This window comes from Panthera tigris, chromosome D1 (assembly GCF_018350195.1).
Source record: "Panthera tigris isolate Pti1 chromosome D1, P.tigris_Pti1_mat1.1, whole genome shotgun sequence".
NCBI lineage: Eukaryota > Metazoa > Chordata > Mammalia > Carnivora > Felidae > Panthera > Panthera tigris.
The window spans coordinates 9255565-9277855 of NC_056669.1; positions in this window are offsets into that span (position 1 = coordinate 9255565).

Below are 22291 nucleotides of genomic sequence, written 5' to 3' on the forward strand. Positions count from 1 at the left end.
CTTCCTTATCCATCTTTGCCAAGGCAATTTTATTCATCCACCAATGCCCAGCATTCCAGTGTCTGTAATGCTTGAGTAACTAATGGGAACCCAGTTGCCCAGGGTTCTAAATATCAGACCAAGGCAGTTAAACACTGCCCCAAGGTGGTGAGACGGAAGGATTCTGAGTAGATGGATGGTACACCCAGAGCTGTGTTCAGTGGACAAGTTACAACTGGCCAACAGCCCCAGGGACCAGACAGTGTTGATGGTCACATAGTGTATAGCCAATAATAAGGAAAAACCATCATTTCCTTGTTTCCTAGAGGTGAATCCCAGATATTCTTATTCCTTCCTCCTAGTACAATATGGCATTTTGCTCCTTAAGTGGTGTTCTTCTTGCCATACTGCTGGCCAGCCGTAAACTTGTACTGGCCACACACACTGCAGACAAACAGATCAAAGTGTCCCTTACGTCATCAGGCCCTTCTTGTGTGAGGTTTGATTTCAGGCTCCCACCTTCACGACATCTGTCAAGATTTCTCAATCACCCATCTGCTAACCAGTTTCATGCAGAAAATGACAATGAGAACGGAGTCATGCTTACCCAATGCCACAGTGATTTTCAAAAAACAATGGATCTTTGTAGTTTGTCTTCATCTTCTTTACTTAGGGTTTCTGTAAATGGCAGAATTGGAGAGTGGAAAGATAAAGATAAAATGACTTGAGAAAGTTCAGTTTAAATTTGAAAATCCTTCATGCTTGCTGTCCCTGACACTGAGAAATGGAAGCCAGTAATTTCCAATTGACAACACAACTAAAAAACATTAAAAAATTTTTTTTCAATATTTATTTATTTTTGAGAGAGAGCAAAAGAGACAGAGAATGAGCAGGAAGGGGCAGAGGGATAGGGAGACACAGAATATGAAGCAGGCTCCAGGCTCTGAGCTGTCAGCACAGAGTCTGACACGGGGATCGAACTCACTATCCATGAGATCGTGACCTTAGCCGAAGTCGGACATTCAACCGACTGAGGCACCCAGGTGCCCCATAACTGAAAAAGATTTAAAGCGAAGGACCTGAAATGGGTACATGTGTTTTAAAGTTAATTTATTTATTTTGGAGAGGGAGGGACAGAGAGAGGGAAAGCGAAATCCCAAATAGGCCCTGTGGTAAGCAGTGCAGCGTAAGGCTTGAACCCACAAACTGTGAGATCACATTCTGAGCTGAGCTGAAACCAAGAGTCAGATGCTTAACCAATTGCGCAACCCAGGCACCCTGGGTATATGTGTTTTAAACGGACACAAAAAGATCTCATGCTTTGTAAAAGAAACATAAAAACTTTTCAACTAAGAGAACTGCTTTCAAGAAATCCAAACTGTTTTAGAGTGCAAGTAAATGTCCCCACAATAAATTCAACCTGAATGGGTGTGTTTTGCACATGCCATGTGCTTTGCAATTACTTCAGAATTTCCCATCACTTGTCTTCCCTTTTCACAGATCAGTGCTATTTGTCCTAAGGGAAAAGATGCTTGTCTTCTACAAGAGCTAAGAACTTTCTTCCTGGCTCTTTGCTTTAATTACCTACCCCCACCTGGGGAAGAAACCTTTTTACTTTCTTCATTAGCTTCCTTGGGCTGTCAAACACCGTTTTTTAAAAGTTAAGAAAAAATAAAAGATAATGCTTAAATTTAGTCCAACGGTATACAGTTACTGACCTCCCTGTACCACCTTCTTCCCCAAATAATGGGTGATTTGGTTGAATTTGGTTGGGGTTTCTATGAAATGCTTTGGGCGTGTGGACCCTGCATGAGACACTTCCTAAGACTTTTTTTTTTTTTTTTTTTTTTGAGAGAAAGAGAGAGAATGAGTGGGGAGGGGCAGAGAGAGAGGGAGACACAGAATCTGAAACAGGCTCCAGGCTCTGAGCTGTCAGCACAGAGCCCCGCGCAGGGCTCCAACCCATGAACCATGAGATCATGACCTGAACTGAAGTCGGACGCTTAACCAACTGAGCCACCCAGGCACCCTAGAGTGTGTTTTTTTTAATGCTTGTTCACAACTTAAACAGTACTTCACCTCTTTTCCTCCCCAGCATCCTCAAAGATTAACAGGCGTGCCTGCACTTATGTTTTGGTTTTTGAAGAATGTCATTTGCACTTTGTTTTTATTTTTATTTAAAAAAATTGTTTTTAATGTTTTTATTTATTTTTGAGATAGAGAAAGACAGAGCATGAGCAGGGGAGGGGCAGAGAGAGGGAGGGAGACACAGAATCCAAAGCAGGCTCCAGGCTCTAAGCTGTCAGCACAGAGCCCCACGCAGGGCTTGAACTCACGGACTGTGAGATCATGACCTGAGCTGAAGTCGGATGCTTAACTGACTGAGCCACCCAGGCGCCCCTGTTTTTATTTTTAAATGTTATAATTTCATGTGACTTTTATTAACACAAGCCACCCCAGCATTACCACCATGGTGTATGTGTGTATTAGGGTGTTGAAAAAGAGTGGCATCTTATTCAGGAATGTCCTAAAGGATTTCCAAGTAGAGTTCTCGGCTCTCAGTGCAGGGGGGCAGGTAGGTGACAGCCTGAGTGGTGGCAGGTGGATGCCCGGTTTCGTCTTCTAGGTTTCTGGCCCGGCCAGGCTTGCTGGTGACCTCCCCTGGGTTAAAAACCAACTTCCTGCAAACATGCGAAGGAGACTTCCGCAGATTAACAGCCACCACCCAAAGGGAGAAGATGACAGAGGAGGAGGTCAGGGCAGAAAGAAGGCTTGTCTTTGAGAATGAGGTTTGACAGTAGGCAGGGCACTTCCTGCTTGCAGAGGGAGTAGCGACCCGGGCACTTCTTCGTGTTAGGGAGTCATGGCCAAGGTTTGTCAAAACACAGCCATTCAGAACACCCTAATGCCAGCCGGGCAGGAGCTCCGGGCTGTTGCAGATAAAATCATGAGGAATTCCTTCAGAGCAAAAGAGTTGCAGCCCATGAGCTCTCTGGGGCTAAGCAAATGCAGGTGTCTAATTGTGCACATTATTATCTTCCTGAGGCCCAGCTTGGAGCAAGCCAATTCCCTTTGCAAAATCCTTTAAGGCTGCCACCCTCTTTGAACAGAGTCTAAAATCTTCAAGCACCCTTTTAAAGATTTCCCCAAATTCTGTTCTATGAAATTTTCCAATCTCGAGTCACGAGACTCCAAATGTGCAGACACCCTAGTAGCTACAGGTCTTTGCTCAAGCAGTATCCTCGTCTGGAAGGCACGCTTCTCCCTCCAGTGGAAGATCTACATTCCCCTCAAGGTCCAGCCCGATGCCAGGGTTTCCCCCCTTACAATAAGCCTCTTCCCCTCTGTTTGAACTCTGTTACAGTATTTCTAATATCATTTCCAGGGACAATTACAAGGTCAGATTTGGACATCAAATACATCTGGACTCTTCTGCCAATTCTGCAGTTTACTGTCATGTGAAGCAACAGACTAATCTTTCCTAAACCTCAATTTTCTCCTCTGATGAATGGGAATTATTCTAAATTGTGGTAGCTGTGAGGATTGAATCAGAAAATACCAGGAGGAAAGCAGTTAGAATACTTCCTGGCACCACATACAAGTTTGCTATTATTTTTTGTTTCTTTCAACAGAGTGTCCTATTAAGGCCACATCTTACTTGGCATCTATTCTCAAAAGCACTGATTTCCACCTGGTAGGAGCTAAAAAACTCTTCATTGAATTCAGATGTTTATTGAGCAGATAAGAATGATAGGTGATAACCTACAAGGCACTTCTGCAGGGCCTATGCCATCTGATGCTTTCTTTTAAATGTGGTCACTCTGAAAGGGACAATATCTGGGAATAATAGTGCATACTTCATCCTGCAGCAATATCGTTAACTTTTTTTTTGGGGGGGGGTTGGAGAGAGAGCGTGAGTGGTTGGAGAGTGGCACAGGAGGTGGAGAAAGAGAGAATCATAAGCAAGCTCCACACTCAGCACAGAACCCAACTCAGGGCTTGATCTCACAACAGTGAGATCATGACCCCAGCCAAGATCAAGAGTCAGATGCTCAACCAACTGAGCCACTTGGGTATCCCAATCATTAAAACTTTTAATTAAAATCTGGAAGATTGTCAGCTCTAATGCTCCCAATCAAAATATTGAAAAGAACTACATTGCAGTATTTAATTTTCTAATCCAATTAATAATATTTCTTTCTGCCTTCTTATTAATTTGTTGTTTGCAATGTATACTTTATCAAGTAACAGCAGGATTATTAGAGCCAGTGATAAATCTGAGGACCATGTGAAAGGGCTGAGGATAGCAAAAAACCAGAGGTGACTCTCTGTTCAAAAAGAGCAAAGACCTCAGAAGGTGGCTTTATTGAGAAATTTTTAGTTTTCAGCCTTTGGCAACTCACCATCAATGTGACTCATCAGCACACCAGAAAAGTAGATTGAGAAATGCAGAAAGGTAACTTGTTTCCAGTGGGCTGGGATGCTTTACTTGGAATATGGGAAGGATTCTTGAAGAAATTGTATACAAGTGAAATGGTGAATGGATAATCTAATCTAAATTCATCCTGACCCAAATTTCATCCTGAGCGTGCATGCAGATTTACCTATTACAGAGAGGAGAGGCCTCAGTCATCAGACCTAATCATTTTGTTCTAAGTTAAAACAAGATACACTGATGACTAATAGGAAGCAGTACATTTTCTTCTATTCATTTAGACCAAATAATATTTTCCATATCTTTTACCCTTTAGCAGCAAAAGAACTCCTGTGTCTATCCTTTCATAGTGGAAATATCTTTGAATCAGGACACAGGCAGGGGACATGGGTTCTTTCTTGACTTTAAACACTGACGTGGGGCAAGTTGCTCTGTCCTTTGGGGTGGGAATTGATCTCCTGCTAGCACAGCTCCCCTGACTCACAGATATACCTTTACAGTCTCATTCTCATTCATCATAAAGACAGAGTCCCTTGAGAAAGGTAGACTGTCCTTAAGCTCTAGGTAAATACAAATGCCTTAAACGGATTCCACCTGCTTCCATTGTCAAGGCCTGTGTGATTTCTTGGGGAACTTGGGTTCTCCTGGCACCTCCATGTCTTAGGGTCTTTGTTCTCTCACATGCTGGTACTGCACCTTACCTTACCAACTGATGGGAATCTTTGCTTTACTCACCACACACACACACACACACACACACACACACACACACACCAAACCTAACTTCCTATTATATATTTAAATGTTTAGTAAAAGTTAGTAAATATCAATGAAGATGCCAGGGACAGGTCAGAGCCAAAGATTACAGACATTTTGTTGGTTCCTGTCTTAAAGAGACCTGGCTTATAATTCTGGTCTATCACGTATCAGTTGTATAATCTTGGGAAATTTGTGTAACCTCTCTGAGTCTTAAAAATCACTTAAAAGACATTACCTCCATTATAGGATTGCCATCAGAATAAATGAGAAAAGGCATACTCAACTCAAGTTTCTGAAAGACTTATGGCCTTCCAAGACTGGCATTTAAAAACAGATACAAATTGGGGCACCTGGGTGGCTCAGTCAGTTAAGTGTCTGACTTTGACTCAAGTCATGACCTTGTGGTCCGTGAGTTTGAGCCCCATGTCAGGCTCTGTGCTAGCAGCTCAGAGCCTAGAGGCTGCTTCGGATTCTGTGTCTTCCTCTCTCTTGGCCCTTTCCCCACTCACACTCTGTCAAAAATGAATAAACATTAAGAACATTTAAAAAATTCATATAAATAGGGGCACCTGGCTGGCTCAGTTGGCTAAGTGTCTGACTTTGGCTCAGGTCATGATATCCTAGTCTGTGGGTTCCAGCCCCATGTTGGGCTCTGTGATAGCAGCTCAGAACCTGGAGCCTGCTTCAGATTCTGTGTCTCCCTCTCTCTCTGATCCTCCCCTACTCGTGCTCTCTCTTTCTCTCTCTCTCTCTCTCTCTCTCTCTCAAAGAAATAAACTAAAAACAATTTTTAAATAAAACATAGATATAAATAAAACAATATTGGGACTTCCACATCTACAAATATGGAGTACATTTAATATTCCTCCCACTAAGTACAAATAAAAACTTGGCATTATGTGTAAAACAAGCGTAAGAAGACTCTAAGAGCTAAAGGGAGGAAGGCTGAACAGCCAGGAATCTTTGGATCTGAGGAAAGACAGCGGTGAGTTCCCTGGGTTTTCTTTTTACCTCGTATATTCCAGATTTGGAGCTGAAGAAACCAGCAACTGGGAAATGGCAATGGGCAAAGACAGTAAGAGCCCCAACAAAAGCTTGGTCCCCATAGCCATAGGAGTAGGAAAAAAGCAGCTGAACAATGCAGAAAACTTTAGACAATAATTTCTCTACTCCAGCTAAACACCACCTCCACACATGCCAGTGAAGGATGACTGGAAGTGAAGATTTCTACCCTTGTAAGGCAGTAATGAGGTGCCCTAACACACCTTCAGGCTGATAGCAGAAAAGGTCGAATGGGAAGCCAGGACTTTCATCCTCACCCAGCAACAGTGAGGTCACTTGCATTTCATTGTTAGTAGAGATCACATGGGAAGTTAGAACCCACACTCCCATCCAGCAGTAATGAGATGGTATGCACTTTTCCTTTGCTGGAGCAGTGTCAGAACAACAACAACAACAATAACAACAGCAGCAGCAGCAACAAACAGTTGAAGTGGAGGGTTTAAATAAGAGTCATAATCTTATAACATAATATGAAAATGTCCAGGTTTCAATCAAATATCACTTATCATACCAAGAATCAAGAATATCTCAAACTAATGAGAAAAGACCATAAATGTCAATGCAAGATAACATAAATTTCAGAACTATCTGACAAGGATTTTAAAGAAGCTATTATAAAGATGAGTCTATGAGTAATTATGAACGCTTGAAAAAAAATCGAAAAAATGTAGAAAGCCTGAGCAAACAAGTTGAGAATCTCATCAAGACAATAGAAGACATAAAATAGAACCAAATGGGGCACCTGGGTGGTTCAGTCAGTTGAGCGTCTGACTTCGGCTCAGGTCATGATCTCATAGTTTGTGGGTTCGAGCCCCGCATCAGGCTCTGCTGACCACTTGCTCAGAGCCTAGAGCCTGCTTCAAATTCTGTGTTTCCTTCTCTCTCTGCCCCTCCCCAACTCACACTTTATCTCACTCTGTTTCTCAAAAATAAATAAATGTAAAAAAAAATTAAAGCTGAAGGATGAAACTAGACCACTTTCTTATACCATTCACAAAAATAAACTCAAAATGGATAAAGGACCTGAATGTGAGACAGGAAACCATCAAAACCCTAGTGGAGAAAGCAGGAAAAAAACCTCTCTGACCTCAGACTCAGCCATTTCTTACTTGACACATCCCCAAAGGCAAGGGAATTAAAAGCAAAAATGAACTATTGGGACCTCATGAAGATAAAATCTTCTGCACTGCAAAGGAAACAATCAACAAAACTAAAAGGCAGCCGATGGAACGGGAAAAGATATTTGCAAATGACATATCGGACAAAGGGCTAGTATCCAAAATCTATAAAGAGCTCACCAAACTCCACACCCAAGAAACAAATAATCCAGTGAAGAAATGGACAGAAAACATGAATAGACACGTCTCTAAAGAAGACATCCAGATGGCCAACAGGCACATGAAAAGATGCTCAACGTCGCTCATCAGGGAAATACAAATCAAAACCACACTGAGATACCACCTCATGCCAGTCAGAGTGGCTAAAATGAACAAACCAGGAGACTATAGATGCTGGAGAAGATGTGGAGAAACGGGAACGCTCTTGCACTGTTGGTAGGAATGCAAACTGGTGCAGCCGCTCTGGAAAACAGTGCGGAGGTTCCTCAAAAAATTAAAAATAGATCTCCCCTATGACCCAGCAATAGCACTGCTAGGAATTTACCCAAGGGATACAGGAGTGCTGATGCATAGGGGCACTCGTACCCCAATGTTTATAGCAGCACTGTCAACAATATCCAAATTATGGAAAGAGCCTAAATGTCTACCAACTGATGGATGGATAAAGAAAGTGTGGTTTATATACACAATGGAATACTACGTGGCAATGAGAAAGAATGCAATATGGCCTTTTGTAGCAACGTGGATGGAACTGGAGAGTGTTATGCTCAGTGAAATAAGTCATACAGAGAAAGACAGATACCATATGTTTTCACTCTCATGTGGATCCTGGAAAACTTAACAGAAGACCAAGGGGGAGGGGAAGAAAAAAAAGAGGTTAGAGAGGGAGGGAGTCAAACCAGAAGAGACTCTTAAAAACTGAGAACAAACTGAGTGTTGATGGGGGGTGGGAAGGAGGGGAGGGTAGGTGATGGGCATTGAGGAGGGCACCTGTTGGGATGAGCATGGGTGTTTTATGGAAACCAATTTGACAATAAATTTCATATTAAAAAAAAATAAAAATAAAATAAATAAAAAATAAATAGAACCAAATGGAAATTTTAGAATTGAAGAAAACAACTGTGGTAGAATAATGAGCTTAATGCTAGAATGGAGGAGACAGAGGAAAGAAATCAGTGACCTAGAAGATGGAGTCGTAGAAATTACCCACTCTAAACAACAGAAAGTAGACTGGAAAAAAAAAGTAAATATAGCTTCAGAGACCTTTGTGACTATAATAAAAGATCTAACATTCATGTCATTGGAGCCCAAGAAAGGAGGAGAAAGGGTATGACGGAAAAAGTACTCAGAAATAATGGCTGAAATCTTCCTAAATTTGACAAGAGATAGAAATGTACAAATTCAAGAAGCTGAGCAAACCCCAACCAGATTACACCTAGATAAGCCAGTGAAAATAACCCAGGAAATGACCCCAAGATGGGCAGAACAGACTCTCCACAGCTAATGCTAGAAAAGAGGCCACATCAAAAACCATAGGAAGGGTGGATACCTGGTCCAAAAAAAAAAAAGTTAACCTGTGAGAGACTAACCACATGGGGAGAAACCATGCAAGAATGGACAAAGGAGAGCAGCAGAACCCACACCAGGTACCCCAGCCATGAGGGACCTGCATTGGGAAGATGTATCCCCATAACATTTGGCTTTGAAAACCAGAGGCACTTAACTTCATGAGTTTTTACAATCAGTACGGCTCAACACCTGGAACTTTAAAAATCAGCAGGCTCAGCTCTGGGAGAGCTGGAGGACAATAGGAAACTGAGTCCTGCCCTTAAAAGGACAGCACAACAAATAGCCCCATTGAGATACAGCATAGAAGCAGCAGGTTGAAAAATGCCTGGGGCTTATGGGAAAGAGATATATTTACTAATCTCAGACTCGTGCAGGGACATTTAGGTGACTTCTCCAAGAATAAAAGAGATGGATGGTGCTATTTTTCTCCATCACCTCCCAGCCTAGATACAAACACACCTGCGGGAACCAACAGGAACCACCAGGAACACTTGCCACTAATTTTGCTAACAGCAACCCCCACCTCTGAGTTCTCCTGTGGATCTACTCCATCCAGCTCACCCCACTCCACCAGAGTCCGTTTGATGCAAGGCATTGTGCAAGCAGTTCCCACTGGCCAGCACCACTCCAAAGTGACTCCCTCCATGGGTAGAGGGAAACACAACCACACATGCACAGTCTGATTGCAGTCCTAGCAGTGGGCTGGGGGCAGTCCTCAGGTCTGACTGCAGGCCCACCCACCAATAAAAGCTTCTCGGGGGACAACACAGGAAAGCATCCTACAGTTCTGTGTGACTGCAGTTCTGGAAAACATCAGGTCTGACCCAATTCAATCCCAAGGTGACCCCAGACTGGCCCCTTAATAACACAGGGACTAAACCCTGACCATAACAGGTAAAAGGAGCCATTGCAGATGACTGGACTGAAGGCAAGCACATCTCAACCATAACAGTAGGGTGTATGCAACACAAGGGACAAACCCTTGAAGTGCCAAGTTCTTGTGAACAGGGGACATTGCACTGCAGGATACAACAGGACCTCTTCTTCATAAGGGCACCACTTTAAAAGGCAGGAGATGTAACTGATTTTCCTAACACAAACAGAAAGCTAGACAAAACGAGACAGATGAAAGGCAAGGACAAAATCACAGTAAGAGAGCTAAACAGAGCAGAGATTAGCAATATGCCTGCTAGAGAATTCATAGGTTCGAGTCATAAAGATAATCATGGACTTGAGAAAAGAGTGGAAGACCTCAGTGAGATCCTCAAAAAAAGAGAAAATATAAAAAAGAACCAATCAGAGGGGAACCTAAGTGATTCAGTCAGTTGAGCCTCTGACTCTTGATTTTGGCTCAGGTTGTAAACCCATGGTTGTGAGATTGAGGCCTGCATTGAGCTCCATGCAGAGCATGACACCTGCTTAAGATTCTCTCTCTCGGGGTGCTTGGGTGGTTTAGTTGTTAAGTGTCTGAGTTTAGCTCAGGTCATGAGCCGTGGAAAGGGTCAGTGTCAGAACAAATTTCCTCATCTATAAAATAGAAACAGAAGCTGCCTGGAGCATATATAGGAGTCAGAATTAGTCAGACTCACTGGCTGGTTGAACAATGGAGGGCCCAGGCAGGTGGAAGAGAAATAAGGGGTTTCTACCTGCCCCATTACCTGAGGTTGGTGACATAGGAGCCAGAGCCCTTTGAGTGCATGATTTGGAGTGCATTCAGCTTATCTCAGGGCTGGGTTCTCCCTGGGACAGGGTGAGGAGGAGTTTCAGGAAGGCTTCCAAGAAGGGGTCCTGGGGCACCTGGGTGGCTCAGTCAGTTAAGCATCCAACTTTGGCTCAGGTCATGAATTCACGGGTTCATGGGTTCAAGTCCCATGTTGGGTTCTGTGCTGATAGCTCAAAGCCTTGAGCCTGCTTTGGATTCTGTGTCTCCTTATCTCTTCCTCTCCCCCACTTATGCTCTGTCTCTCTCTCTTAAAAATAAACATTAAACAAAAGATTTTCTCTCTCTCTCTCTCTCTCTCTCTCTCTCTCTCTCTCTCTCTCCCTCTGCCCCTCTCTTCTGCTCTCTTTCTGTGAAATAAATAAATAAATGAAAATAAAAAATTAAATTAAAAATGAAACCATGAGAGAGGAAGAATTCAATAACTGAAATTAAAAATATACTAAAGGGAATAAATAGTAGTCTAGAGGAGGGAGAAGAATGAATTAGTGAGCTGGAAGACAGAGTAATGGAAAGCAATCAAGCCAAACAGAAAAAAGAAAGAAAAAAGGATAATAAAAAGTGAGACTAGATTAAGGGAATTCAACACCTTTAAGCATAATAACATTTTCATTATAGGGATCTTAGCAGGAGAAAAGAGAGAGATGGGGTGAAGAAAATTTATTTGAAGGAATAATAGCTGAAAACTTCCTGAATTGGGGGAAGGAAATAGAGATCCAGATTCAGGAGGCACAGGGAGCCTGCAACAAAATCAACCCAAGGAGGTCCACAATAAGGCATATAGTAATTCAAATGGCAAAAAGTAGTAATAAAGAAATAATTTTAAAACCAGCAAGAGGAAAGAAAGCAGTTACATTTAAGGGAAACCCCATAAGTCTATCAGCAGATTTTTTAGTAGAAACCTTACAGGCCGGAAAGGAGTGGGGTGACACATTCAAATGCTTAAAGGAAAAAAAAACCTGCAACAAAGACTACTCTGCTCCATAGCTCTCATTAAGAATAGAAGGAGAGATAAAGAGTTTCCCAGACAAACAAAAGTTAAAGGATTTCATCACCACTAAATCAGCCTTACAAGAAATGTTAAAGAGGATTCTTTGAGTGGAAAGGAAAGACCATAAATAGGAATAAGAAAAGTAGGAAAGAAAAAAAATTCACAGGCACATATAAATGCTATAAAAGTGGTAGATTAATCATTTATAAAACTAGTATGGAAGTGAAAGCCCAAAAACAGCAAAATCAAGTGTATCTATAAAAATCAGCCAAAGGATTCACAAAATAAAGAATGTAGTGTATGACAGTATATACCTAAGATATGTGTATGGATGGAGTGGTAAAAATTTAGTTCTTTTAGAATGGGTTCAAACCTAAATGACCATCAACCTAATATAGACTGCTGTATTCATAAAACGTTATATATAAACCTCATGGTAAACACAAATTAAAAACCTGTAGAAGATATACAAAAAAAATAAAGAGAAAGGCATCCAGGTGTATCACTAAAGAAAGCCATCAAACCATAAGAAAAGATGGCAAGAAAAGAAAGGAACAGGGAAGAGCTACAAAAACAACCATAAAACAAGTAACAAAATAGCAATAAATACATACCTATCAATAATTACTTTGAATGTAAATGGACTAAATAGTCCAACCAAAAGACATAGGGTGACTGAATGGATAAAAAAGCAAGACCAATCTATATGCTGCCTACAAGAGATTCATTTCAGACCTAATTCCAGATTAAAACTGAAGGGATGAAAAACATTTATCACGAAAATGGAAGTGAAAAGGAAGCTGGGGTAGCAATATTTATATTGGACAAAATAGACTTTAAAACAAAGACTATAACAAGAACCAAAGAAGGGCACTACATAGTCATAAAGGAAACAATCTGGTAAGAAGATACAACAATTATAAATTTTAATGCATCCAATATGAGAGCACCCAAATACATAAAGCAGCTATTAACAAACATAAAGGAAGAAATTGATAGTATACAATAATAGTAGACTTTAACATCTCACTGGCATCAATGGACAGATCATTCAAACAGAAAATCAACAAGGAAATCATAGTTTTGAATGACACGTTGGACCAAATGAATCTAAACAGATATATCCAGAACATTCCACCCCAAAACAGAAGAATACACATTCTTTTCAAGTGCTCCATTGAGCACTTGAACATTCTCCAGAATATATCACAAAGATCAAAAAGATTGAAGATGAAAATCATATCATGCATATCTTTCAACCATAATGCTGTGAAGCTCGAAATCAACCACAAGAAAAAAAAATCTGGAAAGAACACAAATACATGGAGGTTAAATAACATGTTAGTAAACAATGAATTGGTCAACCAAGATATCAAAGAGGAAATCATAAAATACATGGAGACAAATGAAAGTGAAAATACAAAACCTTTGGGATACAGCAAAAGCTCTTCTAAGAGGCAAGATTATAGCAATACAGGACTACATTAAGAAGCAAGAAAAATCTCAAATAAATAACCTAACCTTATACTTAAAGGAGTTAGAAAAAGAAGATCAAACAAAGCACAAAGCCAGTATAAGGAATGAAATAATAAAGATTAGATCAGAAATAAATGAAACAGAAACTAAAAAAAGAATAGAACAGATCAATGAAACCAGGAGCTGGTTCTTTGAAAAGATCAACAAAATTGATAAACCTTTAGCCAGACTCATCAAAAAAGTAAAATAAAAGCAAGAAAAGAGAGGATTAAAATAAAATTGGAAAGAGGATAAATAACAACCAACAACACAGAAATGCAAAGGATTATAAGACAATATTATGAAAAATTATATGCCAACAAATTGACATATAAGAAGAAATGTATAAATTCCCAGAAACATATAACCTCCCAAAACTGAATCAGGAAGAAACAGAAAATTTGAACAGACTGATCACTAGCAATGACATTGAATCAGCAATCAAAGAATTCCCAACAAACTAAAGTCCTGGACCAGATGGCTTCCCAGGTGAATTCTTCCAAACATTTAAACAAGAGTTAATACTTATTCTTCTCAAACTATTCCAAAAACATAAGAGGAAGGAAAGCTTCCAAGTTCATTCTATGAGGACAACATTACCCTGATACCAAAATCAGAGAAAGACACCACAAAGGAAGAAAATTAGGGACCAATGTCTCTGATGAACATAGGTGCAAAAATCCTCAACAAAATACCAGCAAACCAAATCTAACAATACATTTAAAAAATTATTCACCACAGTCAAGTGGTATTTATTCCTGGGATGCAAGGGTGGTTCAAAATTCATAAATCAATCAATGTGATACTTCACATCAACAAAAGAAAGGATGAAAACCATATGCTCATCTCAGTAGATGCAGAGCAAGCATTTGACAAAGTACAGCATTCATTCATGATAAAAACCCTTAACAAAATGCGTGTAGGGGGAACATACCTCAACATAATAAAGGCCATATAGGAAAAACCCACAGCTAACATCAGACTCAATGATGAAAAACAGAGAGCTTTTCCCTTAAGATCAGAAGCAAGACAAGGACATCCGCTCTCACATAGTATTGGAAGTACTGGCCATAAAAGTCAAACAAAACAGAAATAGAAGGCATCCAAATTGGTAAAGAAGAAGTAACATTTTCACTATTTGCAGATGACATGATACTCTGTATAGAAAACCTCCACCAAAAAGTTGCCAGAAGTGATAAATAAAATCAGTAAAGTCATAGGATACAAAATCAGTGTATAGAAGTCTGTTGCATTTCTATACACTAATAATGAAGTAGAGGAAAGAGAAATTAAGAAAACAATCCCATTTACAATTACACCAAAAATAATAAAATACCTAGGAATAAACTTAATGAAGGAGGAGAAAGATCTGTACTCTGAAAACTGTAAGGCAGTGATGAAGGAAATTGAAGATGGCATTGACAAATGAAAAGATATTCTATGCTCACAGATTGGGAGAACCAACATTATTAAAATGTCCATCCTATCCAGAGCAAAGTATGGATTTAATGCAATCCCTATCAAAATACCAACAGCATTTTTCATAGAACCAGAACAAATATTCCTAAAATGTATATGAAACTACAAAAGACCCCAAATAGTCAGAACAATCTTTAAAAAGAACAAAAGTGGAGATATCACAGTACCAGATTTAAAGACATACTACAAAGGTGTAGTAATCAAACAGTATGGTACTGGCACAAAGAGAGACAGATAGATCAATGAAACAGGATAAAGAGCCCAGAAATAAATTCATGCTTGTATGGTCAATTAATCTATGAGAGAGGCAAGAATATATAATGGGAAAAAGTCTCTTCAGCAAATGGTGTTGGGAAAACTGGACAGCTACGTGCAAAAGAATGAAACTAGACCACATTGTTTTGAAAAAAATTTTTTAATGTTTATTTTTTTTGAGAGAGAGAGAGAGAGAGAGAGCGAGCATGAGTGGGGGAGGGGCAGAGAGAGAGGGAGACATAGAATCCGAAGCAGGCCCCAGGCTCCGAGCTGTTCAGCACAGAGCTCGACGCAGGGCTTGAACTCACAAGCCATGAGACCATGACCTGAGCCGAAGTTCGACAGTTAACCGACAGAGCTATCCAGTCACCCTGAAACTAGACCACATTTTTAACCATACACAAAAATAAAATAAAAATGGATTAAAGACCTACATGTGACACCTGAAACCATAAAACTCCTAGAAAAGAGCATAGGCAATAATTTCTCTGATATTTTCTGATTTTTCTAGATATGTTTCCTGAAGCAAGAGACATAAAAGCAAAAATTAACTCTTGGAGCTACATCAAAATGAAAAGCATTTGCACAGCAAAAGAAACAGTAAAACAAACAAACAAACAAAAAGATAACCTACTGAATGGGAGAAGATATTTGCAAATGATACATCTGATGAGGGGTCAATATCCAAAATAAAAAACTTAATACCACAAGAAATGAACAGACATTTTTCCAAAGAAGACACACAGATGGTCAACAGACACATGAAAAGATGCTCAACATCAGTCATTATCAATGAGAGGGGCACCTGGCTGGCTCAGTCACTTAATCATCTGACTCTTGATTTGGGCTCAGGTCATGATCTCATGGTTTGTGGGATGGAGCCCCATGTCGGGCTCTGTACTGACAGCAGGGAGCCTGCTTGGGATTCTCTCTCTCTCCCTCTCTCTGTACGCCTCCTCTCTCTCTCTTTCTCAAAAATAAACAAAACGTATTTTAAAAACTACAATGAGATATCACCTCATACCCATCAGTATGGCTAAAATTAACACAAGAAACAAGTGTTGGCAAGGATGTGGAGAAAAAGCAACCCTCATGCACCGCTGATGGGATTGCAAGCTGGTGCAGCCACTGTGGAAGACAGTATGGAAGTTCCTAAAAAATTAAAAATAGAATTACCATCTGATCCAGTAATTCCACTATTGGTTATTTACCCAAAGAATACAAAAACACTCATTTGAAAAGATATATCTGCCCTTATGTTTATTGTAGCATTATTTACAGTAGCCAAATTTTGGAAGCAGCCAAAATGTCTATAAATTGATGAATGGATAAAGAAGGTATGGTATATGTATACAATGGAATATTGCTCAGCCATAAAAAGAATAAAATCTTGCCATTTGTAGCAACATGGATAAATCAACAGGGTATAATGCTAAGTATAATAAGTCAATCAGAGAAAAACAAATACATATGATTTCATATGTGAAATTTAAGAAACATACCTAACAAACAAAGAAAAAAAAAAGACAAAAAAACAAACCCTTAGCTATGGAGAACAAACTGGTGGTTGCCAGAGGAGAGGTGGGGTGGGGGGGGGCGGTTGGGATGGGTGAAATTGGCGAAGAGGAGTAAGAGATAAGCACTGAGTAAATGTATACAATGGTTGAATCAGTATATCGTACACCTCAAACTAAAACAACACTGTATGTTTATTATACTGGAATTAAAAAAAAAAAAGAATGAAGAGAAAATCTAGAGATTCTCTTATGAAAGAAAACAAAGAGAATTTGTTGCCAGCAGATCTATCCTAAAAGAATACTTAAGGAAAATTCTCTAAACAGAAAGGAAACAATAAAAGAAGGAACTTTGAAATACGAGGAAGGAGTAAAAATCATGGTAAGAAAAGACATGAGTAAATACATAGACTTTACCTCTCCTCTCTGAGAGAGGTATTTAACACCAACTGATTATTGTAACACCAACTGATGTGGTTATAAATGTGCAAGGGAATTATAAACGAGGAAGGATAAATGGACATAAAGGAAGGAAAGTCTCCTATTCTATACCCCAGTGATGATACTAGAAGATTCTGATAAGTTGTATATATACTGTAATAACTATAGCATCACTAAAAAAAACATATACAAGATATAATAAAGAACACTAAATACAAGTGAAAATCCGGGGCACCTGAGTGGCTCAGTCAGTTAAGTGTCTGCCTTTGGCGCAGGTCATGATCTCACAGTTCAGGTGTTCAAGCTCCGGGTTGGGCTTTCTGCTGTCTGTGCAGAGCCCATTTCAGGGCCTCTGTTCCCATCTCTCTCTGTCCTTCCTCTGATCACTCTCTCTGTCTCTCTCTCAAAAATTAATAAACTTAAAAAAGTAAGTGAAAATCAAATTCAAAAAAAAAATATCCAGGTAACCCTCAGGAAGGCAGGAAAAAGAAAATAGAGAAAAATGAAACAAAACAAGAAATATAATATCAGATTTAAGCCCTCATGTACCAATATTTATATTGAATGTAAAGGGTCCAAATACACCATTAAGAAACAGAGATTGATAGAAGGGATTATAAGCACCTGACCCAACTCTATGTTATCTACAAAGAATTCATTGCAAATAGCCAGGCTGAAAGCCAAAGCATAGAAAAAATACTGTATGATTCCATGTATGTAACATTTGTGAAATGACAACATTATAGTATTGCTGAACAAATTAGTGCTTGCCAGGGGTTAAGCAGAAGGCAGGGGCAGAAGGGAAATGGATGTTGCTCTGAAGGTTTGCACCTTGAGGGTTTTTGTATACTGTGGGTAGTTTCTGGAACATAAAAATGTGTTTGCTTCTAATTTAAGTAAATCCATCAGTCTTTTCTCTTAAGGTTTCTACCTTTCTTAGGAAATAGTGCTCACACCAAGATTATATAGTAAAAGTGCCTTTATTTTCTTCTAGCCATTTTATAGTTTCATTTTTTCACCTCCAACTCAATTTCTCTGTAAACTGGGAGGAGGCAGGAGATAATGTGCCCATATTAATTTTTGTTCAAAAGGTGGACTCGGGGGGTGTCTTGGTGGTTCAGTTGGTTAAGCGTCTGACTTGAACTCAGGTTATGATCTTGTGGTTTGTGAGTTCGAGCTCTGTGCTGACAGCTCAGAGCCTGGAGCCTGCTGTGTCTCCCTCTCTCTCTGCCTGTCCCTTGCTCATGCTCTGTCTCTCTCTGTCTCTCAATAATAAATAAACATTTCTTAAAAATCTTTAAAAAAAAATATGGACTCGGCTGTCTTAACAGTATTGAAGAAGCAATCCTTTACCTACTGATTTGAAAGATCATCTTGATTATTCAGAACATTCTTAAATTTACTTGGACAACCTATATCTAGCCTTTTATATCTGTCCCTTTTACCTTTTTTATTTTCTCCTGTGCCTGAGAATCACCATCGTAAAACATTTAATCACCAGAAAATGTTCACATTGGGAAATAACAGTCACCTACCTTTCATCATCGTGCGCTCACTAGCTGGGTAACCTTTGGCAAGTAAAGTTCTTTGAACTTCGGCTTCTATCTGTAAAACAGAACGAAAATACACCTCTCTGTATTATGTTAGTATGCGAAGGTCCTCCCCCTTCAAAAGCCTACGAACGTAGGACTTTGTAGGAAGTTCTGCTTACCTGGTCTAGCCCTTTTGTGCACCAGAATCTTGCTGATAACAGTCTTCAAAAACTAAACTTTTTTATTTTGAGACAGTTTTAGACTCACAGAAGAGATGCAAACATAGTTCACAAAATTCCCACATATCCTTCACTCAGCTTCTTCTTACATTACCATCTTACACAACCACAGTGCAGTTATCAAAAGCAGTGTGTGGCCGGTCCACACGCAGAACTAAAAGAACCACTTGATAGTGATTTTTCTTACTGGAGGAGATGGCCTGACAGGATCCCAACTCCTATTACTTGTGCACTTTGGTTCCTGAACGCCGAAATGAAAGGTTGACTAGGCAACCAAGTTGTTTGCTAACATTAAAAAAAAGAAGAAGGAAAGTGATGTAACGCTTTGCTTCTCTCTCCCCTGACACACAAGTGGAAAGGGTTAGCTTAGCTTAGGACCATGAGAGTCAGAGTAAAACTTCCACACTCTCCCTCATTCCACACATTATGCGTGGTTACTGTTAGCACACATGCTTCCAATCACCCCCTGTCTTGAGAACAGCGCAAGTGTGGGTGCTAAGAGAATCGAAGCTGCCAAACATATTTGACATCACCATGCCCTTGAAAGAGCTATCAGCTAAACCCAGATATATATGTACATCTCAGCAGTTCCATTTCTATTAAACTCACAACATTTCCACCCAATTTAAACCCACTGTGATAGCACACGTCGTGACGGATTTGGGTGGTGGTTTCCTTTCCAGTTGGCTCTAAGAACATCATCTGAAGCCAGACCACCATTCCATGCCAAGTCCTTGATTAGTGTTCTCTTTCCACTTGGGTCTCCTTTGTTTCTTGAGCAGATATGCAATGTTGGCTACAACCACTTAGGGATGGGGCGAGAATAAGACCTGTTAAAGAAATGTGACAATAGCTGTGAAAATTCATTTTAAGAGCAGCAACTCTTGTTACCCTAAGTGTCAGCTATGAATTTCTAGCTAAGGGCCGTATTTCTGTAACAGGGATTGCAAACTGGTGGCCGCTGGGCCAAATATGGCTCACAGATGTGTTTTATTTGGCCAGTTCAACGTTATAAAAGCATCTGAAATTTGTGGCCAACATTTACATATTAAGAGATTCTACATAAAAATCTGGATTTCTGGATTCTCACGAAAAACTTGATGCAGCTACGTCGGGCCTACTTTTCCACATGGCCACAATTGGCTGGGGCTTAGTTGCAGCTGCTCTTTGAGACAGCATACGTCCCATCTGGTTCGCATAATCTCTATCCAGCTTGCTTCTCCTATTTATGTAACTTGCCTTGTCTCTGTGGCTGTTTGGATTTTCAACACTAGTTTATAATCAAAGATCAAGAGAACTCCAACTATTTAAGCTTCTGGTTCTACCAAGGTGAGAAAAACTGTGGTGAGAAAAGATGGCTTGAGTGTTAGTCGGGGTCTCTTCAGAAGTGGATCTTAAGATTAGGATTTAAGTGCAATTTATTTGGGAGGTGATCCCAGGAACCACTGGCAGGATAGTGGGGAAGTGTGTTGGAGAAGAGAAGCCAACCAACAAATGGTGCGTTATCAGTTAAATGACTGTCGTGGCCACCTGGAACTGAACCCTACTGGGGAATTCTAGAAGACAGCGTAAAGTAGGAGCCTCAGAGCTACCCCAACCGCTTTACAAGGGAGCCGTTCTTCCCATCAGTTAATTATCACTGGTTGTTCCTCAACATTTCCAGAATGCCATTCCTATGGGCAGATCACTCCTGGGGGTCAGAGAAAACCCCCAGGCAAAGAGAGGGAGATGCCAAAAGTTAGAAATTAGTGCCCAGGTGCTGACATGTGAGGCCCAAGAGAGTATGTGCAGGACAGCAACAGCACCAGCCACACCATGCTCCTGTGGCTAACTCTAAGAGACGGGGACCATGAGGATTCTGTCTCATGGAATGGAATGGAGGAGGCACTTGGCATTTGCTGGCCAGCAACACAAAGCTTCTTTTCCTCATGAGAGCTGCTCATCCTTTGAACCAACTTCAGAAGTTCCCCCAATTGGCCTTCATCTCCTGCTGCACATTCCGAGCCTGTGGGTAAAGGTGGGATAAATCGAACCACCCAAAGCAAGACAGTTGTAAGGACACCAAGCTGGTGTGTCTTTTGAAGTTGACGTGCATTCAGTCCTCTTATTTTCAGCGTATATTTCTTGATTCCAGAGCAAGGGCATTGAAGCACCTTGTGTGGTTAGCCCATGATCAGAATCCAGATGTGAGTAGGCCACATTCGTGTGTTTACTCACATTCACATGAGTCACAGGCGAACTGGTGGTGACTCAAGCATGAGCCTAGCACACGTGAACGCTTTAGTCATATCACTGTTTCCTTTGGTGAGAATCCTCATATTGTGCAAGCATCATGCTTTGTTTGTGGTGACTTTAAACTAGAACAGCACAAAATTATAAATTATGTAATTGTTTACATTCAGCTCCAATCACTAATTGATCCAGGCCTGCTAGCATGACAGCTAGTGGCAATCACTTACCCAACGGACACTGACCATCATCTCCTACATGAAAAGGGCAACATCAACAACACTTGAGCAGAATCTGCCTATACATAGTAGGTGTTTGTGAAGTTCCATGACCCATTCTAAGTGCTCATAGCTGTATGTTCTCTCCACCTTTTTATTCCTCCACCCTTCCCTTCTTTCTTTTCTTCCCTTCCTCTTTGCCTCAGTTCATCAACTAGAAATGGGATGGGGCAGATAAAGGAACATTCTAGAGATGATAAGGTAGATATAGGAAGGTAAAATGGGTTAGGATAGAGCTATTTCCTTGAACATTAGGAAGGCATTTTATTTAGGTCCAGTATGTTTTCCTGAGCCAGGAGCAGACTTTTAATGGTAAGAAACCAGGTTGCACATAATTCCACTTCAAGCCCAGAGTAGCTATAATGTTGGGTACTGGCTCTCAGCTTATGAATATTTTTTGTCAAGTTGATTTTCTCTTTGGGGAATCCTCGCTAATGTGATTTCAGTGGATTTAAACTAGAAAGTACAGAAAGTTATTAAATACATACAATTACATTCAGATTCAGTTACTCAACAGGAACCCTAAAAAGTCAATCCCCATTGATGGCATTGTTGATTATTATTTTGGATAATGACTCAGGGAGAGTGTGCACATTTAGAAAGGGGCCACGCAAAAACCCTAAGAACAGCACTTCTCACGTGGGTATGGAGGATGGGGTGCCACCGTGTGTGTGTGGAGGTGTGGGTGTATGTATGGGTGGCTGTGCTGAGGGAGGTCAGGATCACCCGGACACACACACACACACACACACACACACACACACACACACCATCACTATTCCTTCCGCTTCTCTCTTCCTAGATAAACTCAGTATTAAATTATGTGTCTCTGGCTGAGTCCTGCTTTTCTCTGAAATGCACGAGGCAAATCCTTCCTGGATGGAGGCCCAGTGTCTCTATCTCTCTGAGAGGGAAGGTGCAGCCTTCCATGAGGGCTGCTGGGGAGACTGGGGTACAGAACCCGGCCCTTCATTTAGGTCGCCCAAGGCATCCAAACTGCGAGATCGTGTGACCATTCCAAAATATCCAAAACTTCGCAATAGGACCAATCCTATTGCTTCTCTGATCGTTCTCATTTAAGTGGTCGTTCTAATCTCCGAGGACCAGAGATTCTGTTCTTCTCACAACTTTCCAAATTCATAGTATGTGGCCTCCAGGCACATAGCTATCAAAAAG